Source organism: Artemia franciscana, chromosome 13 (genome assembly GCF_032884065.1).
Source record: "Artemia franciscana chromosome 13, ASM3288406v1, whole genome shotgun sequence".
Lineage (NCBI taxonomy): Eukaryota > Metazoa > Arthropoda > Branchiopoda > Anostraca > Artemiidae > Artemia > Artemia franciscana.
The window spans coordinates 42,099,229-42,121,002 of NC_088875.1; the positions used below are offsets into that span (position 1 = coordinate 42,099,229).

Consider the following 21,774-nt stretch of genomic DNA (forward strand, 5'->3'; position numbering starts at 1 on the left):
TCAGAAATTAAATAAAAAAAACTAGTTTTTTTTAACTGAAAGTAAGGAGCGACATTAAAACTTAAAACGAACAGAAATTACTCCGTATATGAAATGGGTTGTCCCCTCCGCAGTCCCACGCTCTTTACGCTAAAGTTTTTAATTGTTTTAAAAAGTAGAATTGTGGCAAAGAGTCAAACTTTAGCGTAAAGAGCGTGGGACTGCGGAGGGGACAACCCATTTCATATACGGAGTAATTTCTGTTCGTTTTAAGTTTTAATGTCGCTCCTTACTTTCAGTTAAAAAAAACTAGTTTTTTTTATTTAATTTTATTACAAAACGGGGCCCTTTTGAGTAAGTTTCACTCGATGATATTTTAGTATATTAGATAGGCAAAACGGCATTATTGTCAGAAATTAGTAATGGCAGTGACAAAAGAGCATTTTGACCGGAGGATGGACGAAATGCTACGTTAATTTCGCAGTTACAGACTGAAAATAAATTACTCAGAGCAGATAATAAATTGCTCAAGGCTGAGCTCGTCCAAGTGAAGACTTCTACTTTACGAACAGAACTATATACAAGAAAAAATAATATCATTATACACGGAATTGAAGTGTCGCAAGCTCAGAAAATCTTCGGCAGACTGTAGCCTCATTTTTTGAGACTAAGCTTGGAATATTCAACGCTAACCAAATACGTATGAATGCCATTTATCGTATTTCAAAGAAATCTAGTCGACCAGAACCAGAGAGTGTTCTGGGCCTCCGAAGTGGGACACAGCGAAAAAAGGTTGTAGAGCCTATTTTTGTAAGCCTAGATGGCTTTGACCGGTCGATGATCATGAAGGAGTGTGGAAAACTTAAGAAGACGGGGTTCAGTATATCGACGGACCTACCAGCGGAGCCTGGTAAAAGAAGAAAGGAACTTTTGTCATTAGGGTATAAGCTAAAAACATCTAAAGTGACAGCTGAGAAACTTGCAGAAACTCGTCTTGTCCAACGAGGCGTCAGAATGTGGTTGGATGTTAAAAAGTCTAAAAATTCACAATGGGCGAAACATCTAGATAAATGCTTTGATCCAGTTAAACTGCCAACTATCCAACCTGAGGAGTTAGACTCAGAATCATAATTATGCGTGTTCCTTTCATTCATAAGTTTTGTCAGTATAAGTTGATTGCCAATTGATTAGATTTCTATGTTGATTTTCCCCTATCCTTGCCAGCGGTTGGATGTTGATTAAGTTCTTGAACATTCCTTAATTTTTTGACATATTTTATATTTTTTCTGCTTCATATGTAGTTGTCATTACAAGTTGACTGCCGCTTGCTTACATTTTTCTGTCTAAAATGTGTATTTCAGTGTTTTTTTTTTTTATCCATGTTATTCCATTTTCTTTGTTTTGTTTTTCTCTTTCAGAGTTCAAAAAAAGCTCCTACGGGTGTGTGTATTTCTCATGGCTTTTGCTTCACTTCAAGATATTGCCTTGTCCCCTGGAAAATATTAGGTAAGAAATGAGTTCCTATTCTTCATCCCGGGGCCAATCACTTCTTCATTACCAAAAAATTATAACCGGTTAAAACAATTAGAGAATTCTTTTTTGGATTTAGAGAAAATTTTTGATGAAAAAATAAGTAATGAAGATTATTTGCCATTATTTAGTGAAAGTAATTACCCTAGAATTAAATATGTTGATTTAATAGATTTGACGAAGGGACGCTAAGAATTTCTGTTCTCTGTGCTTCAACTTAACTGTCAAGGATTATGTTCGTCGTTTATGGAAATAACTTCAATGTGCCACCAACTGCAACCCAAATAATTGGATTATGTGAGAGATTCCTTACAGGACAAACGGATAGCCTCCTAGATATCCCAGGCTATAGATCAAATTTTCTACATAGAAAAGAAGCTCGCAGAGGAGGATTGGCTATTTATACGAGGAATGAATATGCTGTGCATATTAACAACCAACTGAGCCGGAATGTTGAAGGCATTTTTAAATCACTTTTCCTTGAGCTATATGGGCCTTTTAAGAAATTAAATAAAAAAAACTAGTTTTTTTAACTGAAAGTAAGGAGCGACATCAAAACTTAAAACGAACAGAAATTACTCCGTATATGAAATGGGTTGTCCCCTCCGCAGTCCCTCGCTCTTTACGCTAAAGTTTGACTCTTTGCCCCAATTCTACTTTTTAAAACAATTAAAAACTTTAGCGTAAAGAGCGTGGGACTGCGGAGGGGACAACCCATTTCATATACGGAGTAATTTCTGTTCGTTTTAAGTTTTAATGTCGCTCCTTACTTTCAGTTAAAAAAACTAGTTTTTTTATTTAATTTCTGAACGTTTTTGAATTAATGCATGTTTGATTTTGGCTCTTCGCACATAAACTATTGAAATGAAATTAGTATATTAATCTTTTTTTTGGCTAAATGGCTTTCTCTTAGCTTTGATCAGACGATTTTGAGAGATAAGGGGTGGGGAAGGAGGCCTAGCTGCCCTCCAATTTTTCGGTTACTTAAGAAGGCTACTAGAACTTTTAATATTCAACGAACGTTTTTATTAGTAAAAAATATACGTAACTTAAGAATTAACCTACGTAACAAACTTTTATATTCTTATATTTTTATTATGTGTACGAGGGGGTTTTTACCCTCGTTAATACCTCGCTCTTTACACTAAATCGTAAGTTTTGTCCCAATTCCTTAAGAATGACCCCTGAATCAAAAAGGCCGTAGAATAAATAGTTGAAATCACTAAAAATATTTTAGCATAAAGAGCGAGGTATTTATCTCCTCCTAAATACCTCGCTCTTTATGCTAAAGTATTTTTAGAACCCCTCATATGCGTAATAATCTCTGTTCGTTTTAAATTTCAATGCTATTCCTTACTTTCATTTGAAAAAACGTTTTCATGTTTATTTTTTCATTGTTTTTTTATAGTAATGCTAGAAAATCCTGCGCCCTTTTCATTGAATTTTTCTTCCCCCATGACATATTCCTCAAAGGAAAGATCCTCCCACAAAGCCCTCTCCCATCAGCCCCACCCCCCAAACCAAAAAATCCCCATGAAAACGTCTGTACACTTCCCAATAACCATTACTATATGTAAACACTGGTCAAAGTTTGTAAATTGCAGCCCCTCCCTCAGGGATTGTGGGGGAGTAAGTCATTCCCAAAGAAATAGTTATTATGGTTTTCGACTATGCTGAACAAAATGGCTATCTTAAAATTTTAATCTGTTGACTTTTGGAAAAAATGAGCATGGGAGGGGGCCTATTTGCCCTCCAATTTTTTTGGTCACTTAAAAAGGGCACTAGAACTTTTCATTTCCGTTAGAATGAGCCCTCTTGCGACATTCTAGGACCACTTGGTCGATAAGATGACCCCTGGGAAAAAAAACAAAAAAAAACAACAAACAAACAAATAAACACACACCCGTGATTTGTCTTCTGGCAAAAATACAAAATTCCACATTTTTTAGATAGGAGCTTGAAATTTTTGCTAGAAAGATTTTTGCTATAGAGATTTTAGAAATTTTTGCTATCTGATATACCGAATGCGATAGTGTTATTTTCGTTAAGATTCTATGACTTTTAGGGGATGTTTCCCCCTTTTTTCCAAAATATGGCAAATTTTCTCAGGCTCGTAACTTTTGATGACAAAGACTAAATTAATTGAACCTTATATATTTAGAATCAGTGTAAAAATTCGATTCTTTTGATGTATCTTTTAGCATCAAAATTCTGTTTTTTTGGAGTTTCGTTTACTATTGAGCCGGGTCGCCCCTTACTACAGTTCCTTACCACGAACTGTTTGAAAAGAAAATAATTCGGTATTTCGGGGCTTCTGACATTATTACTCCTTTGCGGAAGTTAGGCTCAAAATTGAAAAAGGATTATATTTTTTCTCTGGGCCCCTTCCACCTCTTAGTTCGTTTATTTTCCCGTTAGTTTTCACCTGTTTTCGCTTTATAGTTGTGTTATCTCTTAGCAGTTCTTTCGTTAGTTGAGTTATGGTTGTGGTATATATGTTTTATCGCTCGTATAGTTGTGTTATTTTCAAATTATACTCCATAATAGAGAGGCTCCGAACACCCAGCATTGTATATTAAGCTCTTAATTTGACGTTTTTTTCTAACGTGACCAGATTCGTCCTGCGCCCTTTTCATTGAATTTTTTTCCCCCATGGTATATTTCTCCAAGGAAAGATCCTCCCACATAGCCCCCTCCCTCAACCCTACCCCCAAAACCAAAAAAAAATCCCCCTGAAAACGCCTGTACACTTCCCAATAACCATTATTATATGTAAACACTGGTTGAAGTTTGTAAGTTGCAACCCCTCTCCCAGGGACTGTGGGGGAGTAAGTCATCCCAAAAACATAGTTATAATGATTTTCGACTAATCTAAACAAAATGGCTATCTCAAAATTTTGATCCGTTGACTTTGGGAAAAAATGAGCGTGGGAGGGGGCCTAGATGCCCTCCAATTATTTTGGTCACTTAAAAATGGCACTAGAACTTTTCATTTCCGTTAGAATGAGCCCTCTTGCGACATTCTAGGACCACTTGGTCGATACGATGACCCCTGGGAAAAAAAACAAAACAAAAAAAAAAAAACAAACAAATAAACACGCACCCGTGATTTGTCTTCTGGCAAAAAATGCAAAATTCCACATTTTTGTAGATAGGAGCTTGAAACTTCTACAGTAGGGTTCTCTGATACGCTGAATCTGATGGTGTCATTTTCGTTAAGATCCTACGACTTTTAGGGGGTGTTTCCCCCTATTTTCCTAAATAAGGCAAATTTTCTCAGGCTCGTAACTTTTGATGGCTAAGACTAAACTTGATAAAACTTATATATTTAAAATCAGCATTAAAATGCGATTCTTTTGATGTAGCTATTGATATCAAAATTCAATTTTTTAGAGTTTTGGTTACTATTGAGCCGGATCGCTCCTTACTACAGTTCGTTACCACGAACTGTTTGAAAGACATTGATTGGACAAATATATAACTCACCCTCTGGTTCTATTTTTGCTTTTATGGATATACTAACTCAGATTTTACAGCTGATAGGAAACCAGAACCAAGATGTGATCATCATGGGTGATTTTAACATTAATCTAGCCCTTCTTCTAAGAAATAGCTCAGTGGATCTTCTCACCATTATGTCAGAGTCTAATCTTTACCCTTCAATTACAATTCCAACCAGAGTAACAGAAAGTACACACTCACTGATTGACAACATTTTTTCTACATTATGTCCGGCGACGGTATCAGTCACCACAAGTGACACATCTGATCATTTTCCTATACACACTGTCTTCAACACAGCGAGGATGCCAACTCCACTCGTAAGAACTTAAGAACTAACCAGGGTCTACAAGTAATTAATCTTAAAGACGAGAATCTTAAACTGTTAAATGATGAGTTTAAAAAGTTTCTTGGGACATTGTCCTAGCAAATGAAGATGTGAACGAAGGTTTTGAAATTTTCCATAATGCGTTTGTAGCTGCATATAAAACATGCTGTTTTAAAGAGAAACCAAGAAACTGTGGAAGAACCAATATACCAATATGTCCATGGGTTACCGAAAGCTTACTCAGAGGCATAAATAAGAAAAATAAGTTATGGGCAAATTACAGAAACCACCCAAACCGAGAAAACCTAGAGAGATATGAGACGTATAAGAGATGCCTTCATTCAGTTCTGAGGAAAGCAAAAAGAATTTATGTGGATAATAAAATATTGGAAAGTGGGAAGGATGGACGGAAAGTCTGGAAGGTCATTAATTCGATTTTGCGACAAAATGATAAGAGAGCAGAATTGCCTTCCAGACTTTTTGTCAACGGGGAGGCTGTTACGGAACCCACTCAGGTTGCAAAAAAACTCAGTACATTTTTCGCAAGGATAGGAGGAATTACATCTAATTCTGCGAAAAGTCCCCACAAACCCTACAAGCATTACCTTGGCTCAGCATGCACCAAATCAATGACAATAATTCCTGTGACATCAACTGAAGTAGAGCTAATTGTGAAGACCTTGAAAGGCACATCAGCATCTGGATTTGACCGGATACACACGAAAGCCCTGAAAGCAGTCTTCCCTTCTATCCTAGAGCCATTAACTTATTTGATAATCCTCTCTCTAAGAAGTGGTGTTTTTCCTTTGATACTAAAAAAAAGCAAGAATAATCCCTCTGCATAAAGGTGGCCCTCATGACGATCCATCAAACTTCCGACCCATATCCATATTATCTGTTTTTTCAAAAGTTTTTGAAAAACTCTTACAAAGACTACTTTATCAGTTTCTCGAAATAAGAGGATTTTTTAATAGTCGTCAGTTCGGCTTCACACCTGGTCATTCAACAGAAGATGCTCTGGAATTCTTAAGCTTATTCATCAACAGAGCACTTGACTCAGGTCTTCTGCCAGCTGATATATTGATTGACATCAAGAAAGCATATGACAGTATGGCTCATACAATCTTACATGAAAAGCTGCAATCAACTTCCTTGCAACAGCCGGGATCGAACCTCAGACCCAACGATTTCCAGGCGAGGTTGTATCCACTGTGCTGTTACAAGGTATTGTGTATGGATATTCAAAGTATAGATCATGAGAGATAAGTGGCTCGTCTGTGACAGAAAATGACATCATAGCCTAGGCAAGTAACTGTACTGCAAACATTAAGTCGCTGTTTACTGTCACATTTAAAATAAATAAATGGCCTATAAGCTCAGAGTACGAGCTACTGATCAGAAGGCTAGTTAAAAAAAGAATTCTAAAAAAGCTATATGCAACCATTATTTTATTTTATTATCATGAAAAGAGAAATCACCAATGCATCAGCACAAACACAAAAAAAAAGAGAGACAGAAGGAGAAAAGGAAGACTGTTTTCCTAAATTAGTGATTAATATAGACCAGCACTTGAAACTACTAAAGATTTTAATTTAAGAAATACTTAAAAAATTAACTGTCTGAAATAAAAAAAAATTATGTCTTCAGTCAAGCTGTACAAATTCCTTGCAACAGCCGGGATTGAACCTCAGACCCGATAACTTCCAGGCGCGGTTGTATCCACTGTGCTGTTACAAGGTATTGTGTATGGATATTCAAAGTATAGATCATGAGAGATAAGTGGCTCGTCTGCGACAGAAAATGACATCATAGCGTAGGCAAGTAACTGTACTGCAAACATTAAGTCGCTGTTTACTGTCACATTTAAAATAAATAAATGGCCTATAAGCCCAGAGTACGGGCTACTGATCAGAAGGCTAGTTAAAAAAAGAATTCTAAAAAAGCTATATGCAACCATTATTTTATTTTATTATATATATTATTTCTTTATTATTTTATTTTTTATTTTTTAGTTAAAGTCTAGTTTTTACAATTTATTTTTTGTTCACTGCTTTGGCAAAATTAAAGCCCGTTTTCTCTTTGCTTAATTTTTCGTAAATGGAAAAGGAGTGTGGTCTAAGAAATTATTAACGTCCATAAGAAAACAGAATAATGAGAAGAATAGCTAAACAGGAACAACAAAAAATATTTAGCAAACTATATTTCAAGATAAATGTCTGTCAAGATAAAAAGACTGTCTATGTACTAAAGTAACAACTGGTAAATAACAGCAAAAAACGTGACTTAAATCGAAAACTGACAACTTATCTTCTTCTCTCGATTTTGAAATTTCCGCGGGAATTTTATTTACCACGGTGAGTAAAATCATGGCTTGCTTCCTGGATGGTGTGTTTATATGAGCTTTTGGTTTTACCCAACAGGCTTTGATTCAACTTAAACCTGAAGCAAAAACTGGTATAAGTCCTTGTACTTTTAGTTTCTTTTCAATTTTTGCGCATACATTTTTAGTTACTGTCACTTGCAATTTTCAATGAGTGTGGTAAGATGTAGCTGACTACTGTAAATAGGTTAAAACGGCAGTAGTAAAAATCCAGATTTACTTTTGAAGGCCTTTGGAAAATTTATATATATTGACAATTATAGTAAAATGGGGTAAACATAGTGGAAGGATGGACTCACCTGGTAGAGATTTGTTTTTTTATTGCCACATCTTGAAAGGCTAGAAAAGACAGTCTAACTAGTAAAGTAACAACAGGTGAATAGCAGCGAAAAACGTAGCTTGAATCGAAAAACTGACAACTTATCTTCATCTCCGTGTGATATTTATGTGTTATAGCTCCAGATTGGTTCCCAATCTTTTGTGTTTTTTTTCCAAATTTGCCCAAACTTTTCACCATTCAAAGAGGATTTTACTCTTTGGGTGCACATTTTGTTAAAGATATATTCTCTTTGTGTTTCTGTCTGAATAATTCAGGTTAGGCTTTAATTTATGCTTACAGCCAAAACCTTAAATTCGCAGGTTCAATCGATTAGTCCGATTCTCAAATATCTGTATCTTAGTCAACCAGCCAAAGAAGAAGGAGAAATCAATATATCAATGTTTCGAAAGTGCAGCATTAGCTTCCTTAAACTTCGCTTATCAAAGCTTTTTCTAAAGAAATAAGAAAAGGATTACTAGGACCAAATTCAATATCCCATAATACCATAAGGCCCAATGAGCCACAAAGCCCATAATAGCCCATAAAGCCAGAAAACAAGAAGAGCAGCTAATGTATAAATGAATAACTTGTTACGTAGACCTTTTAACCTTTCTCTTGAAACATTTAAAGCTAAACTTTTAAGACCCCCCTTTTGATTTATTAGTCACATTTCTACTCAAAATTAAAACAGAAAGAAAAGTCGATGGATCGTCTTAAATGCATCGATAGAAGTTACTGAGGGGTCACTTATTAAAAAATCAAGCAAATAAATAGAAGAACATAAAGGTCAATACAAAATAGAATAGTAAGAAGGATCGCTGAAGCAGATAAAAATTGTTTAGTAAGCTATATTTCAAGATAAACATTTATCTTGAAATGTTTAGGGCATAAGTACTAGAACCTTTGCTCTTCATATATCGCTCTCGTTTGTTTGTCCGCATCGTTCTTATTTCTCAAGTTGTCCAGAAGTTTCAAGCTTTAAATAAAGTGCGTCAAATCTTCCCCAATGAGCTGCAATTAATGGAGCTTCTGATATTAATTTCTTTTTTATTGTCAGATTTTGGAAGGCTAAAGAAGACAACTGTGTTGTAAAGCAACAACTGGGCAATAACAGCAAAAAACGTAACTTTGATCGATGTGTGTAGAAGTAAATTGGTGTGTAGAAGTTTCAACCCGTAGTAAAGCTTGACTTTACTACAAGTACAGTAAAGTAAAATCTAAAGTATATATTTTAGTATAAGGTATAAATACAACATATATAATAGTACAAAGTGCTAATATAATTTAAAGTATAAAATATATAATTTTAACTAAAGTATAAATTTTGTCCCAATTCCTTAAAACAATTCCTGAATCACAAGGGTCATTTAATTAGAACAATAAGTAACTTTCTTTTAAAATGCCAGAAAACATTAGTGTGAAGAGCGAGGTGTTGAGGAGGGGGCATCCCCCTTGAGTACCTAGTAATATTTGTTCGTTTCAAGTTTAAATGTTGCTCCTTACTTTCAGTTAAAAAAGCTTTTCTTTTTTCAATTTCTCGTAATATTGAAAAAAAAAACACTATCACAACCAAAATTATTGAACAGTAAACGAATGGGGATTGACTGTTAAATAAATATATTTATATTCATTTTTGGAAGTCTTGAAAATATGATTTAATAAACTAAAAAAAGAGAAAATATTCAACATGTGGTTTGTTTTCAGTAAAGTGCAAATTATGTTCTGGTCTTTAGAAAGCTTTAGACTTACTCTTCTTAAATACCCTCAGTGGTTCTTGAAATATTGCTGAGACATTTTATTGACAATCAGCACGTTTAAAATGCCTATTGATATAGTTATAAAATAACATAAACCTTCCGTAAAAGTTTTACTTTATACCCTATTCCAGTTCTAAAATTTCCTTCATGACTATCTTGGCAACCAGGATCAAAATAAAGAATTTTGATTTACTCAGAACCTTTTGGTCGGTTCAAAATCCCCCAAGACATATACTGAAAGCTTCATCTTAGTAATCCAAACGGGTTCTGGGATATAACTGTCATGCCCTTTAAATAATCTGTATCAACAAAATGTATTTCGATTTAGTTCGACACCCTCCTTAACATTCCCAGATAGTTTTTATTGTAATACCATTAGTTATATTAGTAGTAGTAATAGCAATAGTAGTAGTAAAAATTCGTAGTAGCATGCCTTTAGTAGTAGTTGTAGTTGGAGATTTAGTAGCAGTAGCTTGCCCTTAGTGGCTTTTGGTTAGTTCAGCATCCCCCTTAAAATACCCTGAAGGTTTTAGCTTAATACCCTAGACCATGGGTACGAAACTTGTGGGCCGCATGCAACCCACCAGCCGTCTTGGTGCAGCAAGCAAGATCCTCCCCGTCACCTGACGGACCACATTACACACCATACCAATACATATTTTTTGGTTGGTTCAAAATACATACCTTCTGGTTGATTCAAAATCCCCCTCAACATGCACTGAAAGCTTCATTTTAGCAATCCAAACGGTTTCTGGGATATAATTGTCATATCCTTTAATATATCTGTATCATCATAATGTATTTCAAATTAATTCAACATCCTCCTCAACACTCCTAGGTAGTTCCTTTGTAATACCTGTAGTTTCATTAGTACTAGTAGTACTAAGTAGCAGTTGTACAAGTTGTAGTAGTAATAGCAATAATAGTAGTAATTGTCCCGGCAGCATGTTCTTACTAGTAGTTGTAGTTGTAGTAGCAGTAGCCTGCCCTTAGTAGCTTTTGGTTAGTTCAGCCTCCCCCTTAGCATACGCAGATAGTTTTAACTTAATTCCCTAGACCAAGAGTCGGAAGATAGTGGGCCACCTTCCACCTACCAGCCGTCTTTGTTCAGCCCCCAAGATCCTCACCGCAACTCACCTGACAGACAATATTACAGACCATACCAATACACAACGGAGTGAAAGGGGGCGCTGTCTAGAATTTTGATATATATGAAATCTCAAAAAATCATTAAATGCCATCTAGCATAGTTAGTTCAATGTTCAACCATCCAGAACGATTGGTTTGGTATTTTACCATTTTTTTTAGTAAACCTGCCTCAAAGTTTAAAAATACCCCCCCCCCCTCCAAAAAAAATATTTTACTTATAAGTTTTATTTTCTATTCTTTTTAGTTCAGTAAAATTTAGAGTTTGTGGTACCTAACGAAAGCCCAATTATCTGGTCATACTGTGTGGCTATATTTTTGTAAAATATTCAGGAAAAAAAATTACTCTTGATTTTTATAGATGGCAGTTATCTAGTATGTAGTGGAACATAAAAAAAAATGATACACACTGGGACATATCCCAGTATATGCCAGATGATACCCATCTATAAAACCAAGGGTAATCTTTCTTTTTGGAAAGTTAATTTTCTCCAAAAAGGTTTAAGCACATCCACGTTGTCAAAGAAGCAAAATACAATGACTCAGGAAAAAAAATAAGAAGTTTCAATTTTCGGGGAAGCTAAAGAGGGAGTGAAATTAAATCAAAATTTATAATTAAATTTCAATAGTTCCAAGCTGATTAATTATCATAGAATTTTTTTTAGATTGTATATTGGCCCTATCCGGGCCAAAATTTCTGTTTGATGTCACAAAATGTCACTTTCCTGCGGCATGATCAGATTTGCCAACTTTCAATCAATATTCTGATTGATTTGCCAAATTTCAATCAACTTTCTATTTGATGGCACAAAATGTCACTTTCCTGCGGCATGATCAGATTTGCCAGCTTTCAATCAATATTCACTGACCCAGATCGTGTATCACTTAACTTGTTATTGGCAGGGGATTATTCACCTGCAGCAAATGCTTGCGTTGAAAAATAGGAATCAAAATAATGCCTAACCACAGGGACTAGCTTTTAATTCAACAAATGTCTTAATTTAAGTTTGAATTTTAATTTAAATTTAAATAAACACAAAAAAGGCAAACCCACGGATTAAACTGAAAATGTTTTCTGAGAAACCATATTATGATACTACATTTAACAGGCGTTAAATAAACGCTGGAATTTGTGCTGGAAACATAAAAATGGGGTTTGCCAAAACTCTATGAACTGAAGGGTTGGAAGGTTAGTAAAGCGCAACTTAATGGTTGCACTCGGAAGGTGTTATTGAAGTTACTTAATTTATTTTTGAAATGAGGCACATTCCGCAATAGCTGTGGAAATTTGAAGCTGAAAAATTGGGTGTGAAATTTCAGCTCATGAAGTTATCACTGTACCTTCTAACCTAAATTAGCTTTGTATATTGGCTTTAAGAAACAGAGGAGGACGTGAAACACCTTAGGTATAATTGTTAGCTAGTGACCAATTTGAAAAAAATAGCAATTTCAAATTTCAATCATTGCTAAGGAGAAGGGTCTGCTATAAAGAGCAATGAGGGTTAGTAGGGAGTGGGGGTGCTGGTGGGAGGGGCTACAAGTTACAAACTTTGACCTGTGTTTACATATAGTAATGGCTACTAAGATGTGTAAAGACGTTTTCAGGGGGATTTTTTGGTTTAGGGGGGAGATTTGAGGGGGAGGTTAACTAGGAGGATATTTTTGTGGAGGAACTTCTCATGGGGGAAGAGAATTTCAATAAGTGGGTACAGGATTTTCTAGTATTATTTGAAAAAACAACGAAAAAAAATACGAAAAGTTTTTCTACTGAAAGTAAGGAGCAGCATTAGAACTTGAAACGAACAAAATCATGACGCATTAGAGGGGTTTACCTTCTCGTAAGACCTCACTCTTTACGCTAAAGTGTTTTTAGTCATTTTAACTATTTATTCTACGGCCTTTGTGATTCACAGGTCATTCTTAAGGAATTGGGACAAAATTTAAACTTTAGTGTAAAGAGCGAGGTATCGACGAGGGCTGAACCCCATCATATACGCAATAAAAACATACAAATATAGAAGTTTGTTACGTTAGTTAATTCGTAAGTTACGTATATTTTTTACCAATGAAAACGTTCGTAAAAAATCAAAAGTTCTAGGTGCGTTTTTAAGTAATCAAAATATTGGCTTTCAGAAGCGGGGAGAAGCGGGGCCTCAATGCCCCGCTCATTAGGCTAAAGTTTCTTACTGTTTTAATCAGAAAAAGTTTAGAGACAGAGTCCAACTTTAGTGTAAAGAGTGGGGCGTTGAAGAGGAAAAGCCCCTTTAATATACGGAGTAATTTCTGTTCGTTTTAAATTTAATTGTGTTCCTTGCTTTCATTTTAAAAACTTGTTTTTTTTTATTTAATGGTATTCAACATCGGATCTTTCTTCAAATATTTATTATTTGAAGAATCAAGGAGAAAATGGTTATAATCAGGCTATCTAGTTTTTTAACGTATTTCTAAAATGACGTTTTTTGGTTTTTGAAGTTTTTTTTTATAATTTGAATATGTTCATAAATTTAGTGAAAGTTAAGCTTTTTTTGTGTGAATGCAAAGAACGATGAAATTATGCTGAAATAGCATTTCATTTTCCCGACTAGTCATGATTTTTGACCATTTCTCTCTTTTTTTAATGGGGACAAGTACCTTGTTTTTAGTTGAAAGGAGACAAATTATACTGGGTTGGTTCTTGTTAAAAGATGTTCATAAATGATATAGTTGTGAGGAAAATCTAACTGTTGTTCGAAATTAAGTTTGGAGGGAAAACAGCTCAAACAGTACCCAAGGTATAGTCTTCAATAGCTCGTAGACTATGCTAGGTCATAAAAATAAATTGAAACGTCCCCTACCATGTAAATTACTGTATAAGTGCTATTGGAAATTTGTGGAGATCTTGTAAAAAAAAATAAGCATTAGAGTCGTCAAGTTCTTGATAATTTCGGCGCGTGAAAAAGTTGAACCACGACGTAGGTAGGTAGTAATGCGTTTATTTCATCAAATAAAAATTACTAAAATTGCACTTACTATCAATAATATGCTGCTCATTTTAGGGACCTAAAATTTCCCTGTTCAGCAGCAAAACTACAACAAATATTTATATTCAAATATTTATTAAAATAAATTATTATATTTATTATATTTAGATATTATAAAATTTATTATATTTATTAAAATTTATTATATTTTTTATTATATTAATTATTAAATTAATTTTTATTATATTAATTATATTTATTAAAATAAATATTCAAATATTTATAATTTGAAGAATCGGGCTAGAATCGGGCTAGAAATCGGGCTATCTATTTTTTTAACGTATTTCTAAAATGACGTTTTTTGGTTTTTGTTGTGACGAAAATCTAACTGTTGTTCGAAATTAAGTTTGGAGGGAAAACAGCTCAAACAGTACCCAAGACTTAGTGTTCAATAGCTCGTCGATTATGCAAGGTCATAAAAATAAATTGAAACGTCCCCTACCATGTAAATTACTGTATAAGTGCTATTGGAAATTTGTGGAGATCTTGTAAAAAAAAAAAAAACCATTAGAGTCGTCAAGTTCTTGATAATTTCGGTGCGTGAAAAAGTTGAACCACGACGTAGGTAGGTAGTAATGCGTTTATTTCATCAAATAAAAATTACTAAAATTGCACTTACTATCAATAATATGCTGCTCATTTTAGGGACCTAAAATTTCCCTGTTCAGCAGCAAAACTACAACAAATATTTATATTCAAATATTTATTAAAATAAATTATTATATTTATTATATTTAGATATTATAAAATTTATTATATTTATTAAAATTTATTATATTTTTTATTATATTAATTATTAAATTAATTTTTATTATATTAATTATATTTATTAAAATAAATATTCAAATATTTATAATTTGAAGAATCGGGCTAGAATCGGGCTAGAAATCGGGCTATCTATTTTTTTAACGTATTTCTAAAATGACGTTTTTTGGTTTTTGTTGTGACGAAAATCTAACTGTTGTTCGAAATTAAGTTTGGAGGGAAAACAGCTCAAACAGTACCCAAGACTTAGTGTTCAATAGCTCGTCGATTATGCAAGGTCATAAAAATAAATTGAAACGTCCCCTACCATGTAAATTACTGTATAAGTGCTATTGGAAATTTGTGGAGATCTTGTAAAAAAAAAAAAAAAACATTAGAGTTGTCAAGTTCTTGATAATTTCGGTGCGTGAAAAAGTTGAACCACGACGTAGGTATGTAGGTATGCGTTTATTTCATCAAAAAAAATTACTAAAATTGCACTTACTATCAATAATATGCTGCTCATTTTAGGGACCTAAAATTTCCCTGTTCAGCAGCAAAACTACAACAAATAAATGATAACTACTCAATCATAATCAAAGAAATTCGCAAAAAAAACAACAACAGACAAAACACTATGCAATCTCTAAACAGCCATCTCTCATCATAAAAAAAAGAAAAAAGGGATAAAATTTTAACCAATATAATTTACAATTTATTCAAAAAATATTTTTTTATTTTTACTTTAAATAACATAAGGTTTTCAGACCACCTAAGACTCTCTGGAATTGAATTCCAAATAACAACACCTACATGTTTAATCATAAACCGAGATCGCGTTGTATGCCTGATTTCACTAGTCAGCTGATCAGAGCAACTAGTAGAATAATCGTGATAATTTGAATTATATCGATAAAAACTTCTAAAATACTGAGGAGACAATCCATTTAAAACCTGGTATACAAAAATTAAAATCTGCTGAGACTTAATAAAATCAATATTCAAAATACCTAAATCTCTAAAATAATCTCTAGTACTACAACACGCAAGATACTCACCCAAACTTCTAATTGCCTTATTCTGCATAATCTGGACCCTTTTTATATGACTAGAAAAATTGCTTGCATACAATGATTTTTTTTTGTAATTTTGTAATTTTTTCTTTTTTTAGTTCTTTTCTTTTTAGTTTTTTTTAGTTTTTACCTTTTTTTTCTTTTTTCAGTTTTCTTTTTCTTCTTTATTTTTCAGACGTCATATGCAAACCCTGAACACAAAAATATATGCAACTTATTTTTGACGCAAGCCTGTTTTCCCGTTGTTGTTGTGATTCCTCGGCATGCTTTCTTTTCTTACTTTCTCTATTAGCCGCAAGCCTTATGGCATTAACTCTTCGAGCAGCTTCCTCGGCTGTTTTTCTGGCATTGTAGGATCTATACTAAAATTTCTCTTTGAATTAACTGTCTGAGCAGCTTCCTTTGCTGTTTCTTCTGTCATTTTAATATCTATATTAAAAATATTTCTTTGAAAGGCCTTCTTATATACTTATAATGACGTCATATACAGTCGACAAACATGACGTGAGTCGACAAACAACTTCATGACGCCATAATGCTCAATCCTTATAATGACGTCAGTCGACAAACATACATGACGTCAGTCGACGTCATGTTTGTCAACTGACGTCATTATAAGGATTGAGAATTATGACGTCATGTATGTATTTTGATAAGATGACGCTACAGATCGGGACACCAGGACACAAATGACGACCGGGACACAGGGAATATTAATGACGACCGGGACACTCAAAGAGAAATTACAGACCGGGACACCAGGACACAGGGAATATAAGTGACGACCAGGACACTCAAAGAGAAATTACAGACTGGGACACCGGGACACAAATGACGACAGGGACATGGGGAATATAAATGACGACATGGAAACAGGGACACAACTACAACTGGGACGCCGGGGGCACAGGGGGGATATATAAATGACGACGGGGAGACAGGGAATGTTCGATTAGCAATCACCATCAACAAACCTCAAGGGCAATCATTAGAAAAATGCAGTATAGATCTTAATACGGATTGTTTTTCCTATGGACAACAATCCAATATGTTGCATTTTCAAGAGTGACACAAATGACGACCGGGACGCAGGGAATATAAATGACGACCGGGACACTCAAAGAGAAATTACAGACCGGGATACAAATGACGACCGGGACTCCGCGACACAGGGAATAGAAATGATGACCGGGACACTCAAAGAAAAATTACAGACTGGGACATAGGGACACAAATGACGACCGAGACACAGGAAATATAAATGACGACCGAGACACAGAGACACAACTACAACGGGGACGCCGGGGGGCACATGGGGGTATATAAATGACGACGGGGACACAGGGAGTGTTCGATTAGCAATAACCATCAACAAAGCTCAAGGGCAATCATTAGAAAAATGCGGTATAGATCTGAATACGGATTCTGTTTCCCATGGACAACAATTCAATATGTTGCATGTTCAAGAGTCGGTAAACCTGACAATCTATTTATAGGCACAGAAAATGGGACAGCGAAGAATGTTGTATATTCGCAAGTTTTACGTAGTTAAAAACATATATATATCTATATATATAAAAATAAGTTGTCTGTGTGTGGATCTGTGTGTGGATCAGGTGACGTCATGTTTGTCCGCATATGACGTCTGAATTATTTCACACTAATACAAAAGAAGAAAAAAACTAAAAAAGGTAAAAACTACAAAAAAAACTAAAAAGAAAAAAAACTAAAAAAGCTAAAAAACTAAAAAAAACTAAAAAAAGGTAAAAATCTAATAACTAAAAAAAACTGAAAAAAATAAAAAAAGGCAAAAACTACAAAAAAAATAAAAACTAATAAAAAAACTAAAAAAGCTAAAAAACTAAAAAAACTAAAAAAAACTAAAAAAAGGTAAAAAACTAAAAAAAACTAAAAACTAAAAAAGAAAAAAACTAAAAAAAAGGAAAAAACTGAAAAATAAAAGAGAAAAAGAAAACTAAAAAAAATATGAATAAATATATATAAAAATAAGTTGTTTGTGGGTTATGTCTGTCTGTCTGTCTGTCGAGTGACGTCGTGTTTGTCCGCATATGACGTCTGAATTATTTCACACTAATACAAAAGAAGAAAAAAAACTAAAAAGGGTAAAAACTACAAAAAAAAACTAAAAAGAAAAAAAACTAAAAAAGCTAAAAAACTAAAAAAAAACTAAAAAAAGGTAAAAAACTAAAAACTAAAAAAAACTGAAAAAACTAAAAAAAGGCATAAACTAAAAAAAACTAAAAACTAATAAAAAACCTAAAAAAGCTAAAAAACTAAAAAAACTAAAAAAACTAAAAAAAGGTAAAAAACAAAGAAAAACTAAAAACTAAAAAAGAAAAAACTAAAAAAAAAGGAAAAAACTGAAAAATAAGAGAAAAAGAAAACTAAAAAAATATTAATAAATATAAAAAATATAAATATAAATATAATATAAATTAGCAATCAACAAAGCACCGAGACACAAATGACGACCGGGACACAGGGAGTATAAATGACGACCAGGACATAAGTAAAAAAAAAAAACTAAAAAAACTAAAAAAATGGTAAAAACTACAAAAAAAACTAAAAACTAATAAAAAAACTAAAAAATCTAAAAATCTAAATAAACTAAAAAAGAAAAATAAAGGAGAAAAACAAAACTAAAAAACGAATGTATATACAGACCGGGACACCGGGATACAAATGACGACCGGGACACAGGGAATATAAATGACGACCGGGACACAGGGACACAACTACAATGGGGACGCCGGGGGGCACAGGGGGATATAAATGACGACCGGGACACCGGGACACAAGGAATATAAATGACGCCCGGGACACTCAAAGAGAAATCACAGACTGGAACACCGGGACACAAATGACGACCGGGACACAGGGAATATAAATGACGACCGGGACACAGGGACATAACTACAAAGGGGACGCCGGGGTGCACAGGGGGATATATAAATGACGATGGCGACTCAGGGAATGGTCGATTAGCAATCACCATCAACAAAGCTCAAGGGCAATCATTAGAATCATGAGGTATAGATCTGAATACGGATTGTTTTCCCATGGACCATTATATGTTGCATGTTCAAGAGTCGGTAAACCTGACAATCTATTTATATGCACAGACAATGGGACAGCAAAGAATGTTGTATATTCGCAAGTTTTACGTAGTTAAAAACATATATATATATATATATATATATATATATATATATATATATATATATATATATATATATATATATATATATATATATATATATATATATATAATATATCTATATTCACAGGTGGGACATAGGGACACAACTACAATGGCGCGTAACTCATATGGCGCGTAACGACTTACGCGCGCGGGGGGGCTTGGGGGGGCGCGAATCGCCCCCACCAACTAGGTGTTGGGGTGGCGCGAAGCGCCACCCCAACAGCTAGTATATATCTATATATATAAAAATAAGTTGTCTGTGTCTGGATCTGTGGATAAATCAGGTGACGTCACCTGAAAAAACTGGATCAGGTGACAAAACTGAAAACTGAAAAAACTAAAAAAAGGCAAAAACTACAAAAAAAACTAAAAACTAATAAAAAAAATAAAAAAGCTAAAAAACTAAAAAAACTAAAAAAAGGCAAAAACTACAAAAAAAAACTAAAAACTAATAAAAAAGCTAAAAAACTAAAAAAACTAAAATAAGGCAAAAACTACAAAAAAAAACTAAAAACTAATAAAAAAAATAAAAAAGCTAAAAAACTAAAAAAACTAAAAAAACTAAAAAAAGGTAAAAAACTAAAAAAACTAAAAACTAAAAAAAAAAACTAAAAAAAGGAAAAAACTGAAAAATAAGCTAAAATAAAGGTAAAAACCAATAAAAAACTAAAAAAAAAACTGAAAAAACTAAAAAAAGGCAAAAACTACAAAAAAAACTAAAAACTAATAAAAAAAGTAAAAAAGCTAAAAAACTAAAAAAACTAAAAAAAACTAAAAAAAGGTAAAAAACTAAAAAAAATAAAAAATAAAAAAAACTAAAAAAAAAGGAAAAAACTGAAAAATAAGCTAAAATAAAGGTAAAAACCAATAAAAAACTAAAAAGAAAAAAAGAAAAAACTATAAAAAATTTTCATCTAAAAAACTAAAAAAAAAACTAAAAAAGGTAAAAACTAAAAGAACTAAAAAATAAAAAAATAAATGACGACACTCAAAGAGAAAGCGGCCAGGACAAAAGGAATGTTCGATTAGCAATCAACAAAGCACCGGGACACAGGGAGTATAAATGACGACCAGGACATAAGTAAAAAAAAAACTAACAAAACTAAAAAGAAGGTAAAAACTACAAAAAAACTAAAAAGAAAAAAACTAAAAAAAGGCAAAAACTACAAAAAAAACTAAAAACTAATAAAAAAGCTAAAAAACTAAAAAAACTAAAAAAAGGCAAAAACTACAAAAAAACTAAAAACTAATAAAAAAAATAAAAAAGCTAAAAAACTAAAAAAACTAAAAAAACTAAAAAAAGGTAAAAAGCTAAAAAAACTAAAAACTAAAAAAAAACTAAAAAAAAGGAAAAAACTGAAAAATAAGCTAAAATAAAGGTAAAAACCAATAAAAAACTAAAAAAAAACTGAAAAAACTAAAAAAAGGCAAAAACTACAAAAAAAAACTAAAAACTAATAAAAAAGCTAAAAAACTAAAAAAACTAAAAAAACTAAAAAAAGGTAAAAAACTAAAAAAAATAAAAAATAAAAAAAACTAAAAAAAAGGAAAAAACTGAAAAATAAGCTAAAATAAAGGTAAAAACCAATAAAAAACTAAAAAGAAAAAAAGGAAAAAACTAAAAAAAATTTTCATCTAAAAAACTAAAAAAACTAAAAAAGGTAAAAACTAAAAGAACTAAAAAAGAAAAAAATAAATGACGACACTCAAAGAGAAAGCGACCAGGACAAAAGGAATGTTCGATTAGCAATCAACAAAGCACCGGGACACAGGGAGTATAAATGACGACCAGGACATAAGTAAAAAAAAACTAACAAAACTAAAAAGAAGGTAAAAACTACAAAAAAAAAGAAACAAAAACTAAAAACTAATACAAAAACTAAAAAATCTAAAAATTTAAATAAACTAAAAAAGAAAAAAAAAAGGAAAAAAATAAAGGAGAAAAACAAAACTAAAAAACGAATGTATATACAGACCGGGACACCGGGATACAAATGACGACCGGGACACAGGGAATATAAATGACGACCGGGACACAGGGACACAACTACAACGAGGACACCGGGGGAAACAGGGGGATATAAATGACGACCGGGACACCGGGACAGGGAATGGTCGATTAGCAATCACCATCAACAAAGCTCAAGGGCAATCATTAGAATCATGAGGTATAGATCTGAATACAGATTGTTTTCCCATGGACCATTATATGTTGCATGTTCAAGAGTCGGTAAACCTGACAATCTATTTATATGCAAAGACAATGGGACAGCAAAGAATGTTGTATATTCGCAAGTTTTACGTAGTTAAAACCATATATATATATATATATATATATATATATATATATATATATATATATATATATATATATATATATATATATATATATATATATATATATATATATATATATATATATATATATATATATATATCTATATTCACAGGTGGGACATAGGGACACAACTACAATGGCGCGTAACTATTATGGCGCGTAACGACTTACGCGCGCGGGGGGGCTTGGGGGGCGCGAAGCGCCACCCAACAGCTAGTATATATATATATATATATATATATATATATATATATATATATATATATATATATATATATATATATATATATATATATATATATATATATATATATATATATATATATATATATATATATATATATATATATATATATATATATTATATATATATATATATATTATATATATATATATATACATATATACATATATATATATATATATATATATATAT

General features: G+C 32.7%; 1 long non-coding RNA gene across 1 annotated transcript in view; it reads left to right on the forward strand.

Annotated features, from left to right (window-relative positions):
• Positions 1-434: 434 nt before the first annotated feature.
• Positions 435-21,774, forward strand: part of LOC136035111 (uncharacterized) — a 34,358-nt gene continuing 13,018 nt past the window's right edge. Inside the window, exon 1 of the long non-coding RNA XR_010619336.1 lies at positions 435-1,485. This is a non-coding gene — a long non-coding RNA (uncharacterized LOC136035111). The remainder of the gene's footprint in view (positions 1,486-21,774) is intronic.